Below are 14,053 nucleotides of genomic sequence, written 5' to 3'. Positions count from 1 at the left end.
AGGGATGCGGTCAGGAACGAGACGGAAGTCGAGTTCCGCACAGCATCACTGAAGTGGCAATAATCACGTAAAAACAAAGAAAATCGCTGAAAAAATATATTTTTTTTAATGACAGATGTAGTCACTACGACCACAAATGTCCAAAGAAACTAGCTAGCCTAGCCACCCAGTTTGCTATAGCGCTCTGGGAAAACAGAGCGGCTGAATTATTTGTTTTGATTAGGCGGTGAACGGTGCTGGTTTGATCACGGGCTAGAAACCGTTTCAACCAATCAGATTGCTTCCTCTTAACGACCTGTTGTAGGATGATATTTAAATGACGCAGAGTATTAACTCTATAGTGACACAATTAATGATGTCGTAATTGTATCCATTGGAGCACCGGTTCGTTTTAGTCAGATTCCTGAAAACTAAGTTTTTGGTTTAGCGAATTATTGGAGATTTAGTACTGAAATCAACCAGCAGGTGGAGCAGTTGAGTATGTTTTTGCGAACGCGGTGAGCACTTACTATGAGACCTAGCAGATCATGTCTGTGTGTGTGTCTGTCTGTCTGTCTGTCTGTCTGTCTGTCTGTCTGTCTGTCTGCCTGTCTGTCTGTCTGTCTGTCTGTCTGTCTGTCTGTCTGTCTGTCCCGCTATACGTCCAAATATGGAGTGTGTTGCATCAACACAATCACTCAGCTCCATATATGGGCACAAAAGTGTTGCATCAACAAACGAATCACTCAGCTCCATATATGGGCACAAAAGGGGCCAGGTCCACATATACAGTAACAGCGGGACAGACACACAGACAGACTCTGTATTAGACACTCTAATATGGAATATATGGAATGCATGTGCTAATAAAAAAAGTACTTATGTTCAAATTATCCTACGTATGTAGTACAGGGAGTATTAAGATTAAGGGACAGGTCGAAATTTAAACAGGAGGAAATGGAGGAAACCTCTCCAAAATAAATGCGTCAATATCGATTGGCACTCGACTGTAGCCGTTGTAGCCTGCTCCACGGTGACAGTGAGCACGTGTTGTTGCATTTTGCACTTTTACTTTTGAATTGTAAATGATGTGCATTAGTTTTATTATCTCCACGGCGGGGTTTCTATATAATATGTTATTCTCGCTGTGTTTCCTGTCGCCTGGCGGTTTGTGGAGGAGCCTGTCGCCTCCCCATCCACGCTGTGTTTCCTGTCGCCTGGCGGTTTGTGGAGGAGCCTGTCGCCTCCCCATCCACGCTGTGTTTCCTGTCGCCTGGCGGTTTGTGGAGGAGCCTGTCGCCTCCCCATCCACGCTGCGCATAATGAGATGTAAAAATAGAGAGTGTTTGTATTGAGTCTGTATGTGTGGAGGAGAGAGATGTCTGTGTGTGCATCTACTGGCGTACTGATGCAAGGAACTATTGTTTGTGCACGCATTTGGTGTGTGTGTGTGTGTGTGTGTGTGTGTGTGTGTGTATTGGGTGTTGTGTGTGCATGCGCATGTCTGTGTTTACACGTGCGTATAGGCGTGTGTGTATGCGCGCACGTGCGTGTATGTGTACGTTTATGTGTACGCGTGTGTGTGTGTGTGTGTGTGTGTGTGTGTGTGTGTGTGTGTGTGTGTGTGTGCACTGTGTGTGTGCGTATGTGTGTGTGTGTGTGTGTGTGTGTCTGTGTGCGTGCGTGTGTGCGCCTGTGTGTGTGTCTGTGTGTGTGTGTGTGTGTGTGTGTGTGTGTGTGTGTGTGTGTGTGTGTGTGTGCGCCTGTGTGCGCCTGTGTGTGTGTCCTCACCACCTGGTGAGCGGGGGCATCATAATTAGCTATTAGCTTCGGTGTAATTTGCCAATCCCATAATAGCCGTATGTCGCCGGGGGCGACTGGGAAATCAATATTCCGCCTAGCAACTGCAGTTCCCCTCTGATATTTACATCAAAATGATTGACAGGCGAGAAATTCAATTAGAGAGAGATGGAGAGAGACAGAGAGAGATGGAGAGAGAGAGAGAGAGAGAGAGAGAGAGAGACAGAGAGAGAAAGAGAGAGAGAGAGAGAGAGACAGAGAGATGGAGAGAAAGAGAGAGAGAGAGAGAGAGACAGAGAGACATGGAGAAAGAGAGAGAGAGAGAGATGGAGAGAGAGAGAGAGACAGAGAGACATGGAGAAAGAGAGAGAGAGAGACATGGAGAAAGAGAGAGAGAGACAGAGAGACATGGAGAAAGAGAGAGAGAGACATGGAGAAAGAGAGAGAGAGACAGAGAGACATGGAGAAAGAGAGAGAGAGACATGGAGAAAGAGAGAGAGAGACATGGAGAAAGAGAGAGAGAGAGACAGAGAGAGAGAGACAGAGAGAGAGAGAGATGGAGAGAAAGAGAGAGAGAGACAGAGAGAGAGAGAGAGAGAGACAGAGAGACAGAGAGACATAGAGAAAGAGAGAGAGAGACAGAGAGAGAGAGATGGAGAGACAGAGAGACATGGAGAAAGAGAGAGAGACAGAGAGAGAGATGGAGAGACAGAGAGACATGGAGAAAGAGAGAGAGAGACAGAGACAGAGAGAGATGGAGAGAATGAGAGACATGGAGAAAGAGAGAGAGACAGAGAGACATGGAGAAAGAGAGAGAGACAGAGAGAGAGATGGAGAGACAGAGAGACATGGAGAAAGAGAGAGAGAGACAGAGACAGAGAGAGATGGAGAGAAAGCATAGAAAGATAATCTATGACTTGATGCCAGGTTTGAGGCTGATTGCACCTCCATTGACTCCATTGTACAGGTATGTTGTCAACATACTGATCAGTGAGACTATAGCCTCGGACAGACAGAACAGACAGACAGACAGACAGACAGACAGACAGACAGACAGACAGACAGACAGACAGACAGACAGACAGACAGACAGAACAGACGGACAGACATTCCGTAAAAAGAGAAAGAGAGGGAAAAGATTAGAGGAGACAGAAGCACCTCCATTAAAGCACCAGGAAAAGGTAATGTGTAAAAAAAGAAAACCCCAAACTGAATTTCACCAACGCTGATCGTTGTCTGCAAAAATGAAAAGCGGCATAACCGCCGGGCGCCTGGAAGGCTAAAGTACCGTCTATCCACCGTAGAGGGCTGTGTCTGTAGGACCAACACATTCATATGCATTTATTTGACCCCCATCTCCTGACCTACGGTCGGGGTAGGCACAGCCTGCTCAATGGGAGGAGTAGGACAGAGCTTAACCCGTTCTGACCTGAGATCAGACTCTAAAAAATGTTCTTCTACATCCTGACAGTTTTTCTGAAAAAAGCTATGTGCTTAACAACAACAAAAATGGGAGGGGAAAAAAGGAAGATCATTTTGATAATTAGTCTTAAAAAACAGAAAAGTAACAAAAAAGAGAAACAGCTTATAACTAAAACCAAATCACCTCTATTGAGACACTCAGAAATAATACATTACTAAAAAACAAAAAACCCATCTCTGATCAATGGCTACAAAAAAATAAAGAAACAAAAGCTAAAACAAAAGTACAAATTATCCTCCTGCAAAAAGACAGCCACCCCCCCCCCCCCCCCATGAGCCCGCGAAGCCAGGCTGTGTGGCGCACCGAAAACATGTCACAGTCTGCGACACGTTGTGAGCTTGTAGATCTGCTGTTTCCGCTGTGCCACACAGCCACGCCATTAAGCATATATATATATATATATATATATATATATATATATATATACCAGGCTTAACACATTTTGGGTGGGTACCCATTTTGGTGTTAGCATCATGTCGTGCTTTAGCTAATGAAAAATAGCAGATCTACAAGCTCATAGCGCGCCACCGAGTGGCGCGCCACGAGCTTGTAGGTCTGTTTTTTTTTTTTTTTTAATCGAAGAGCGACTAACATAGAACTATAAGACATGTTTAGAATCTGATCTCGGGTCAGAATGAAAACTGTCAGGATGTAAAGAAGAACATGTTTAGAATCTGATCTCAGGTCAGAATGAAAACTGTCAGGATGTAAAGAAGAACATGTTTAGAATCTGATCTCAGGTCAGAATGAAAACTGTCAGGATGTAAAGAAGAACATGTTTAGAATCTGATCTCAGGTCAGAATGAAAACTGTCAGGATGTAAAGAAGAACATGTTTAGAATCTGATCTCGGGTCAGAATGAAAACTGTCAGGATGTAAAGAAGAACATGTTTAGAATCTGATCTCAGGTCAGAATGGGTTATTAAGGGACAAGTGTTATTTATTTATTTCCCGGAGGCGCGCTGCAATCAGTCACCTCATTACCTGCTCCGCTGCCCAGCCAATGTCCCACACATTGATTTTTCCCCCAGTCAGCCAAATAAAAAGGCAAGAAATCACATTTAAAAGTGTCAGAACAACAATCTATCTCAGGAACCAAACGCAAACAATCCCTTAGAGACAAACAGAAAAGCACACGCGCGCCTAACGGGGCTAAATAACCTGACCTAAAACGCATAACAAATATGTCAGCCACTTATTCACTCTGCAACGGAAAACGGACAAATCTCTGCCCTCTAGATTAGGGCTGGGCAACTGTGACGATGGAGAGGGCCGATATATTTCCACACTCACTCCAGAGGGGCCACACATAGGGTGCATATTACTGTCGTATAGAAAAAAAATGCTATTTTTTTGCTATATTTGAATTGAAATCCTGAATAGTGTTTTGCTATTTTTTTTTAATTGGAATTCTGAAAAGTAACCTTTTTATCTAATTTCAAATGCATTTAGGTATATTTATGTTCACTTTATGAAGTAAATACAAATACATTGGACGAAGAAAAAAAAAGACAACATTTTAATACTAGTCATTAAGCTATACATAAGACTGTAATTAAATTAATTAAAGCGGGTCATGTTTGCATGTTTGGAAATGAATATGTCAGTAATCTGATATTAACCAGAGGGCCGCGTTAAGTGAAGGTGGGGGCCGCATGTGGCCCCCGGGGCCGCCAGTTGCCCATGCATGCTCTAGATCATACATGGGCCACATGCGGCCCCCACCATCACTTAATGCGGCCCTAAGGTTAATATCAGAATACTATAGTTAGGTGAATTATTGATTTCAGAAATGATTGATTTCAGCTATAATTACTAGGATTAGAATGTTGTTTTTATGTCCAATGTATTTGGTTAACATAAGTATAACTAAATGCATTTGAAATGAGATAAAAAAAAAGGTTACTTTTCAGGATTCCAATTCAAAATCAGCAAAAGAATATTCAGGATTTCAATTCAAATATAGCTAAAATAGCTGATCTATAAGCAAATATAATATAATATATAATCTCTATGAGTAGATCCGCTATTTTTGCTACGACAATGCAGTGTGGCCCTCTGGAGTGAGTGTGGAACTATTTAGTGGCCCTCTCCATCATCAAAGTTGCCCACCCCTGCTCTAGATATAGAAAAAGAAAAGCGATATAGAAAGAGCTGAGAGTGTGCCAGCCAGTCAGGATACCTGCAGGGCCAAAACACGAGCTGCGTTCAATACCGGTTCGGTTTTAGGACCGCAGGGATATAGAATGTTGCATGAGACGCTCTTAATCGCTTGCATGTCAACGTTCTGAAATGACAAACATCACTTCGCCTCTCAACAGAAACCTAGAGGGATTTCACCAACACCAGCATATCAGCACCAATTCACCTGGAATAGGTACAATTCACCTGGAATAATTCACCTGGAATAGGTACAATTCACCTGGAATAATTCACCTGGAATAATTCACCTGGAATAGGGACAATTCACCTGGAATAATTCACCTGGAATAATTCACCTGGAATAGGGACAATTCACCTGGAATAATTCACCTGGAATAGGGACAATTCACCTGGAATAATTCACCTGGAATAGGGACAATTCACCTGGAATAATTCACCTGGAATAGGGACAATTCACCTGGAATAGGTACAATTCACCTGGAATAATTCACCTGGAATAATTCACCTGGAATAGGTACAATTCACCTGGAATAGGTACAAAAGCATCAGCCGTGGTCTGGATGCAATGAGTGGACCGATCTCATTCTGCCAGTTTATATATGATTACATTGGAGTCGGACTACTGTTAAAAATGACTGGACTCACGGGACAGAACCAGTGTGAGGCACGGATATGGACTATAACCAGAACCACAGATATGGACTTTAACCAGAACCACAGATATGGGCTTTAACCAGAACCACAGATATGGGGGCTTTAACCAGAACCACAGATATGGGCTTGAACCTGGACCCAGCAGGGAGCCGTACCACCTGACACCCCCCCCTCCTCCTCCTCCTCCTCCTCCCTCGTCACGTCAGAGCCCTGACCTTATCTCCTGCTCCCACTGAGCCCATGGATTAATTGCCTCGCCGCATGAAGCTAACAGCAGGTGTAGCACAGCCTTCCCACACTCTCCTGACTGGCAGTGCATTCTCTCTCTCTCTGTGTGTGTGTGTCTGTGTCTCTGTGTGCGTGTGCGTGTGCGTGTGCGTGTGTGTGTGTGCGCGCGCTGTGTCTCACCCAGGTGTTGTCTGCTCCGTTCTAGGTTTCTAGCAGTTATTATAGGGCTGGGCCAGCTAACGAAAACATACATCGAAAAATCGATATTCAACCAATACTAGCATATACTTAATCTTGCTCATGTGGTTATATTAATATTAACGGAATAATCGGGAAGCAAAACTGCAGGAGAAAAAGAACCATAGCTGGCCTGTTTGGAGTAATCCGACAGACAGACAGACAGACAGACAGACAGACAGACAGACAGTCAGACAGACAGACAGACAGACAGACAGACAGACAGACAGAGTAGTATAGTGCTGACGTGTGGAGAAATAAGATTTAAAAGTTTCTCAGCTCAAAATATATATTTGTAAAAAATAAAAAAAATCACACCCGTGTGAACTGAGTGGTGCAACTCCCCTCTCTCCCCCCCTCCCCCTCCTCTCTCTCTCTCTCTCTCATTAGCAGGCAACAGTGCAGCACTGTCTCTCTCTCTCTGTTTGTGGCACAACAGCGCCCCCTACTGGTACTCATAGTCATACTGGTGCTCCTTAACGTCACACAGGTGAACGCGGGCATTGCCGTTCCTTGGAGTGGTTGCACCACTCAAAAAACAATACATGCTACACTACCATGTAATTGAATCAGAAAACAGAATTACACCTTAACCCATTCTGACCGGGCACCCATTTTGGTGTTAGCATCATGTTATGCTTTACCTATTGAAAAATAGCAGATCTACAGTGCACACGGTGCATTAATCGTTTAAAAGCAGCGGTGGAAAGTAATTATTTTACTCCACAACAAGTTATTAGACGTTAGACAATTTACAATTATAATTATAAATAATTACAAAACACACAATTGAGCCCTATTTTACACTTACGCTATACTTTTGAACGATTGTGTCAAATTTAGAAAATGTGGATGAGTATGTTTGCTTTTGGTAAAAAAAATAGCAGACCTACAAGTTCTCGGTGGCGCGCTATGAGCTTGTAGATCTGATATTTCTCAATAGCTAAAGCATAACATGATGCTATAACACCAAAAAGGGGTTCCCCGTCCCCAAAATGGGTAAAAAAAATAAAAAAAAAGTATATTTGGATGCCAATATTATTTCGTAGCAACTTTGTTCAAGTTTAATACAGGACTTTTTACTTTAGATAAAGTATACTTCTTCCACCACTACTGTTTGTAAGTTCTGAGTAAATCTGCAACAGCGTCAACCAATGAGCATATAGTTTGATCAACCAATGAGCATATAGTTTGATCAACCAATGAGCATATAGTTTGATCAACCAATGAGCATATAGTTTGATCAACCAATGAGCATATAGTTTGATCAACCAATGAGCATATAGTTTGATCAACCAATGAGCATATAGTTTGATCAACCAATGAGCATATAGTTTGATCAACCAATGAGCATATAGTTTGATCAACCAATGAGCATATAGTTTGATCAACCAATGAGCATATAGTTTGATCAACCAATGAGCATATAGTTTGATCAACCAATGAGCATATAGTTTGATCAACCAATGAGCATATAGTTTGATCAACCAATGAGCATATAGTTTGATCAATCAATGAGCATATAGTTTGATCAACCAATGAGCATATAGTTTGATCAACCAATGAGCATATAGTTTGCACCCGTAAGCACTTTGTGGAACGAATCACGTTTGCATTCTCATGTCTGCTCGTCTGAGCTGATCTTACACAGTGTGACACTCAATGACACAACGACACGACTCCGGGGAGAGAAAGCAAGCGATTTGCATCAACGATAGCTTAACCCATTCTGACCGGGAAACCCATGTTGGTGTTATAGCATCATGTCATGCTTTAGCTGTTGAAAAATAGCAGATCTACAAGCTCGTAGCGCGCCACCGAGTGGCGCGCTACGAGCTTGTAGGTCTGCTATTTTTGAAAAAAAAATCGAAGAACGACTGACATTTTTAGAATCTGATCTCAGGTCAGAATGGGTTAATCAGACCAGTGTGTGTTGTGTCCAGTGGAAACGTCGTATGAATCTGATCTCAGGTCAGAATGGGTTAATTATACGTGACGTCGGGGTTGAGTGGCCGGGAAATGAATGAATCTGCATAACATCCTCCCTTCCTCCCAACGTCTGGCTTCAGAGGAACTCAGAAGACAAACAATGTTCTTTTAAAAAAAAGAAAAGAGCACTGGAATAGTTTTATAGAAGTACACAGAGAAGATCACCTCAAGGAATTATTAGCATTATGTTATGCTTTAGCTATTGAAAAATATGGATGAAGGCTTGCCGCTTGCATGTGTGCCGGTATGCCGCGGTCCCGTCCTCCCGAGCCCCGAAAATGATCTCGCTTTTATCTGAACTGTCAAAACTGTCAAAACCTGTCTAAGCACTTATTTAAATGGTGAATGATTAAGCCCCTTACGCCTATAGCCTGCTAGTACTTACTACAAATAGGCAAGCTGTATGCTTGTCATTGTCACTTGGAAATAAAGGCGTGCAGTCCATTTATGCCTTTATTTAGCTTTGCCGGAAATGGTAAATGTCGAAAATGTCGGCAATTTCGGCGTGCACCCATATTTTGGCGTACGCACGGTTGATAAATGAGGGCCATATAGTGACCAGACCAGTGTCCATGACATCAGAGACACTGCATGTGCTCTGCACTGCTACAATCTAAAATATCTAAAACCAGATTATTACACCCAGGCAGGAAAGTGTTCTAAAGCTTCTAAACGTCATTAACATATATTATTTTGCAAAGTCCTTAAAAGTGTCCTTTTAAGGAAGCGGTTGCGCCACTTTAAAAAATCCCATATCTGCTGGGCGAAGTACAACAATGTGCAAAGTAATTAAGTAAACACACCATGTGTGAGCTGCTGTGATAGGAGGAGAACTAGGATATCGAATGGTACACACAGCCAATCAAATCAGCAATCAATCAAACTATATCATTTAGCTGATGGGGACCCCCTGGAACATCCCTCAAGGACCCCTGGGGGTCCCCGGACCCCACTTTGAGAACCACTGCTCTGCATAAGTAGACCTCTTCACTGCTTTTAGAGTCTGTGTGCGTGCGTGCGTGCGTGCGTGTGTGTGACAGTCTAAAATGTAGACAGTCTATAAAATGTAGACTGTCACACACGCACACACGTCTCTCACACACACACACACACACACACACACACACAGAGGGAGACGAATCAAAACACACACACACACACGCAACTGGCGCAAACAAGCAGCCCCACCGACCAACATGAAATAAAGACGCAAGCAATTGAGGCACGTACACACACACACACAGACACACACGCGCGCGCCACCGAAACAATTCAAAAACACAAACGCACAGCCTCTCGCGTCTCTCCAATGAGAGCCTGAAACCATTTCCGTTTCTTATTAATAACTGTGAGATAAAAAAAAATGACGCAAAACCACAATTCATTTAAATACCTTTCTTTTCCGTGGTCCAATCAAGAGCCGCTTCCGTCAGCTGTGCTGTCAGCGCTCAGGAGGAAGACTTACAAACACGTCGTCTTTCCTTGTGTTTTATATCCATAATAAATGTATACGTTTGGTGGTATAAACTTTTAAAAGTGCTCTTATTCATGACCCGCAGTCTCTTATCTTCATGTCTCCCTCCTCGGCTGCGGGACTAAACGGGTTATAAAGTAAATAAATAGACTTGTTTGATTTTTAAAAACTCTCCACTTCGACCGCCATTCCTTCACGTCACAAACACAAACACACACACACACACACACGAGCAGGCGCGCTGTGATTGGCGCAAAAGCCAGTGACCTCACGGCCTGGCCCCTGGGGCGGGACTTGGGGCTGAGCAGAGCCCTCTCATTGGCTGACATGGGGCTGAGAGATGTCAGCTTGTCAATCATTCAACACGCTGGAGTTTGGGAGCGCTCGTTGACCCTCCACTCAACAGCCCATCTGTACCACCTGTTTAGAATGTGCACATCATGCAGGAGGCAGCAGGAGGTCGCTTTACGGATAACGAGCGCTTCCAAACTCTGACACTTGGAAAAAGAATCATCTGCAAGGAATGTCTTGACAGAAAGGAGCTCATAAAATGTCTACAGTGGGTTTTTTATGAAACAAACACTTTACAGATAGAAAGAGGATAATTCAAGCTTTTCGTATACAGCTGCAATGTTGTTGAGTTTGACGTTATTTAATACAATTAAATAAAAATAGGACGTTTCTGTTTGGATGAATGGGCTGAAAAGATGGCAGCGAGAAATATTATGCCCATTTTGACCCATTTAGTGTTTTTCTTGTAACTTGCTGGTGCCGTTTGTGCTTTAGATTCTACCAGAATATGAACATATTTCTCTTCTACAACATTTCAATAATAATAATAATGTATTAATTTGATAAGGTACTTACTAGGCCATTGATACCAGAATGCACTTTATATAGTTACTATAGGCATTTTGGGCGGGAACCCCTTTTGGTGTTAGCATTATGTTATGCTTTAGCTATTGAAAAATAGCAGACCTACAAGCTCGTAGCGCGCCACCGAGTGGCACGCTACGAGCTTGTAGGTCTGCTATATTTCAAAAATCGAAGAACGACTGACATAGAAACATAGCTTTAGAACCACTGACATAGAAACATAGCTTTAGAACCACGGACATGTCAAGGACCCCCAGTTTGACATGCATTTAGTCTACGGACCCCCCCATTTAATGGCATTTCAATCTCTGGGACCCCCGATTTATATTGTAAAATCAATGTTAATTTAACTCTGAGAGTGTACACACAAATGGAACCAAATCCATCTGAGTTATACAGACCAATGAGGGTCCATTTGGTTTTAGCTGGGGACCCCCTGGAACTCCCTCAAGGACCCCTGGGGGTCCCCGGACTCCACTTTGGGGTTAATACCACTGTGGAAGAATTAAGGGTCTAAATATGAGCATGATCAGAATCTGTTTGCAGATTAAGGAGAGACATGGGTGTGAAGTTTCAACAAGCACTTTCATGGTATTTTCCATAATTTCTCATTTGGTTTTGAAAAGTGTAATGAAGGAAGTTAATTGTACACAGACTATACACACTAAACCCAAGCGTTTAGGTTATGAACTGTTTTAAACACACATACTTTGTCACAGTGTTTAGATTATAAACAGAAGAACATGTTTAATCGCCTGTAACACTTTTTAAACACATATAATTTATAAACGTGTTTAGTTTTTACAATCAAAGTCAGTCATATTATATAGGTGTTTAGAATTTGAACGCTATAGGTGTTCTCGTGAGGTGTTTGAGTGAACTCGCGTGTTCTACTGTATTGTATGACCATTAATAAACAGTTGGCATTTTATTATTACACACACATGGTGTTTAGGTTTAAACGCGTCACATGTTCCAGGGATTTACAGTGTAGCGTTTCAATTAATATTTACTTCATAACTATGTTTGTCAGTCATATAGTTCGCTTGACAAAGACGTCAGGTGATTTGAAAATTAAAAAAAAAAAATCTCTAAACTTAAAGAGTTCTTTTCCAACAAGGTCAGACATATAAAGCCACAATAATGTATTCAATTTCTATGCAGACGCTCCTCCCATGCAACACATCTCTCCTGCCCCCAGTGAGAGCGTTCTGCTGGGGAAGACGCCTCTGGAAGTCTAACAGACTCTGCTGGATATACAGGAGTGTAGAAGGAGTATATGCTCTGCTCTCTATACAGCGTGCCTATAACCATCTGCAAAACACAACTCTGAGAATGTGTTAAAGGACAATTATAGGACAGCTTTTCCCAACTTTGAGATGTTGTGATAAGGGAGCCATGAGGAAAGGCCTCATCATGCAAACCTGAACACGGAGTTGGGGAAGTTTTCCTCTCCAAAACTAGAGCAGCGCGGTACAAAACAGTGGGTGGGATCGCCGCCCCATTTCTTATGGGTTTGCGAACCCATTATTGTGGGTTATACACAAGCAATGTCGGTGTCCCTTATTTTTTTTTCTCATTTTCTTTGTTATTATTAAAAAGAAAAAGAAGAACGATCCTCCAGAATCTGGATGATGGGGTTCAAGGGAGGAGAGGACACTTTTAGACTTTTGATTTAACCCATTCTGACCTGAGATCAGATTCATATACAAGGTTTCCACTGGACACACACTGGTCTGATTAACCCCATTCTGACCTGAGATCAGATTTTAAAAATGGCAGTCGTTCTTCGATTTTTTTTCAGTTGGAGATGCTTAAGTGCACGCAGGCGTTACGGTAGTCACGTTTTGACATGACTGATGTCTGGATGAGGAGCTGCGCTGACTCCTGGGTGAGGAATGGTCTAATTCATCATGACTGATGTCTGGATGAGGAGCTGCGCTGACTCCTGGGTGAGGAATGGTCTAATTCATCATGACTGATGTCTGGATGAGGAGCTGCGCTGACTCCTGGGTGAGGAATGGTCTAATTCATCATGACTGATGTCTGGATGAGGAGCTGCGCTGACTCCTGGGTGAGGAATGGTCTAATTCATCATGACTGATGTCTGGATGAGGAGCTGCGCTGACTCCTGGGTGAGGAATGGTCTAATTCATCATGACTGATGTCTGGATGAGGAGCTGCGCTGACTCCTGGGTGAGGAATGGTCTAATTCATCATGACTGATGTCTGGATGAGGAGCTGCGCTGACTCCTGGGTGAGGAATGGTCTAATTCATCATGACTGATGTCTGGATGAGGAGCTGCGCTGACTCCTGGGTGAGGAATGGTCTAATTCATCATGACTGATGTCTGGATGAGGAGCTGCGCTGACTCCTGGGTGAGGAATGGTCTAATTCATCATGACTGATGTCTGGATGAGGAGCTGCGCTGACTCCTGGGTGAGGAATGGTCTAATTCATCATGACTGATGTCTGGATGAGGAGCTGCGCTGACTCCTGGGTGAGGAATGGTCTAATTCATCATGACTGATGTCTGGATGAGGAGGAGCTGCGCTGACTCCTGGGTGAGGAATGGTCTAATTCATCGCACGCACACACACACACACACACACACACACAGCGCGTAGCGGGGATTCAATGATTGACTGGGCAAATTAGCTGATTGACTGGGCAAATTAGCATCGCTAATTGGGGAGGGGGGGGGGGATGGGGGAGGGGTAGGGTAGCGCATCTCCGGCCGATAGGCGATAACGTGTTTCCCTCGACGTGCTAATGGTGGGACCGTTGAAAACAAAGGCGTCTTGCATGCTGTGGTTTGCTGTCCTGACAGACATTTGCATTCACAAGGGCTGCCAAAGTAAGCTATCGTTTGTTGTTTTCCTCCCCCTCTCTCTCTTCGAAGTTAGACTGGGCAAGCTCTAATCTCATGCCGGTGACGCGCACGCACACGCACGCACACACGCACACACGCACACACACACACACACACACACACGCACACACACACACACAACGTGACTATTTCTCTCTCTGCTCTGGTCTCGTGTTGATTCAATTCTGTGCAGCGCAGTGAGGCAACTCAGGCAAGGCGCCAAGACTCCTGTCATCTCTCTTAACCCATTCTGACCTGAGATCAGATTCATACGAGGTTTTCCACTGGACACACGCT

General features: G+C 43.4%; 1 protein-coding gene across 1 annotated transcript in view; it reads right to left on the bottom strand.

Moving 5' to 3' along the window:
* LOC308311030 (thyrotropin-releasing hormone-degrading ectoenzyme-like) overlaps window positions 1-14,053 on the bottom strand; it is a gene marked incomplete at both ends in the record, with an annotated part of 87,326 nt that overhangs the window by 18,023 nt on the left and 55,250 nt on the right. The gene's annotated exons all lie outside the window — the stretch shown is intronic.

Source organism: Protomyctophum bolini (assembly GCF_963924005.1).
Source record: "Protomyctophum bolini genome assembly, chromosome: 23".
Taxonomy (NCBI): Eukaryota; Metazoa; Chordata; class Actinopteri; order Myctophiformes; family Myctophidae; genus Protomyctophum; species Protomyctophum bolini.
The sequence above is the reverse complement of the archived record's forward strand: the minus strand, read 5'-3'. Positions and strand labels throughout refer to the sequence as shown.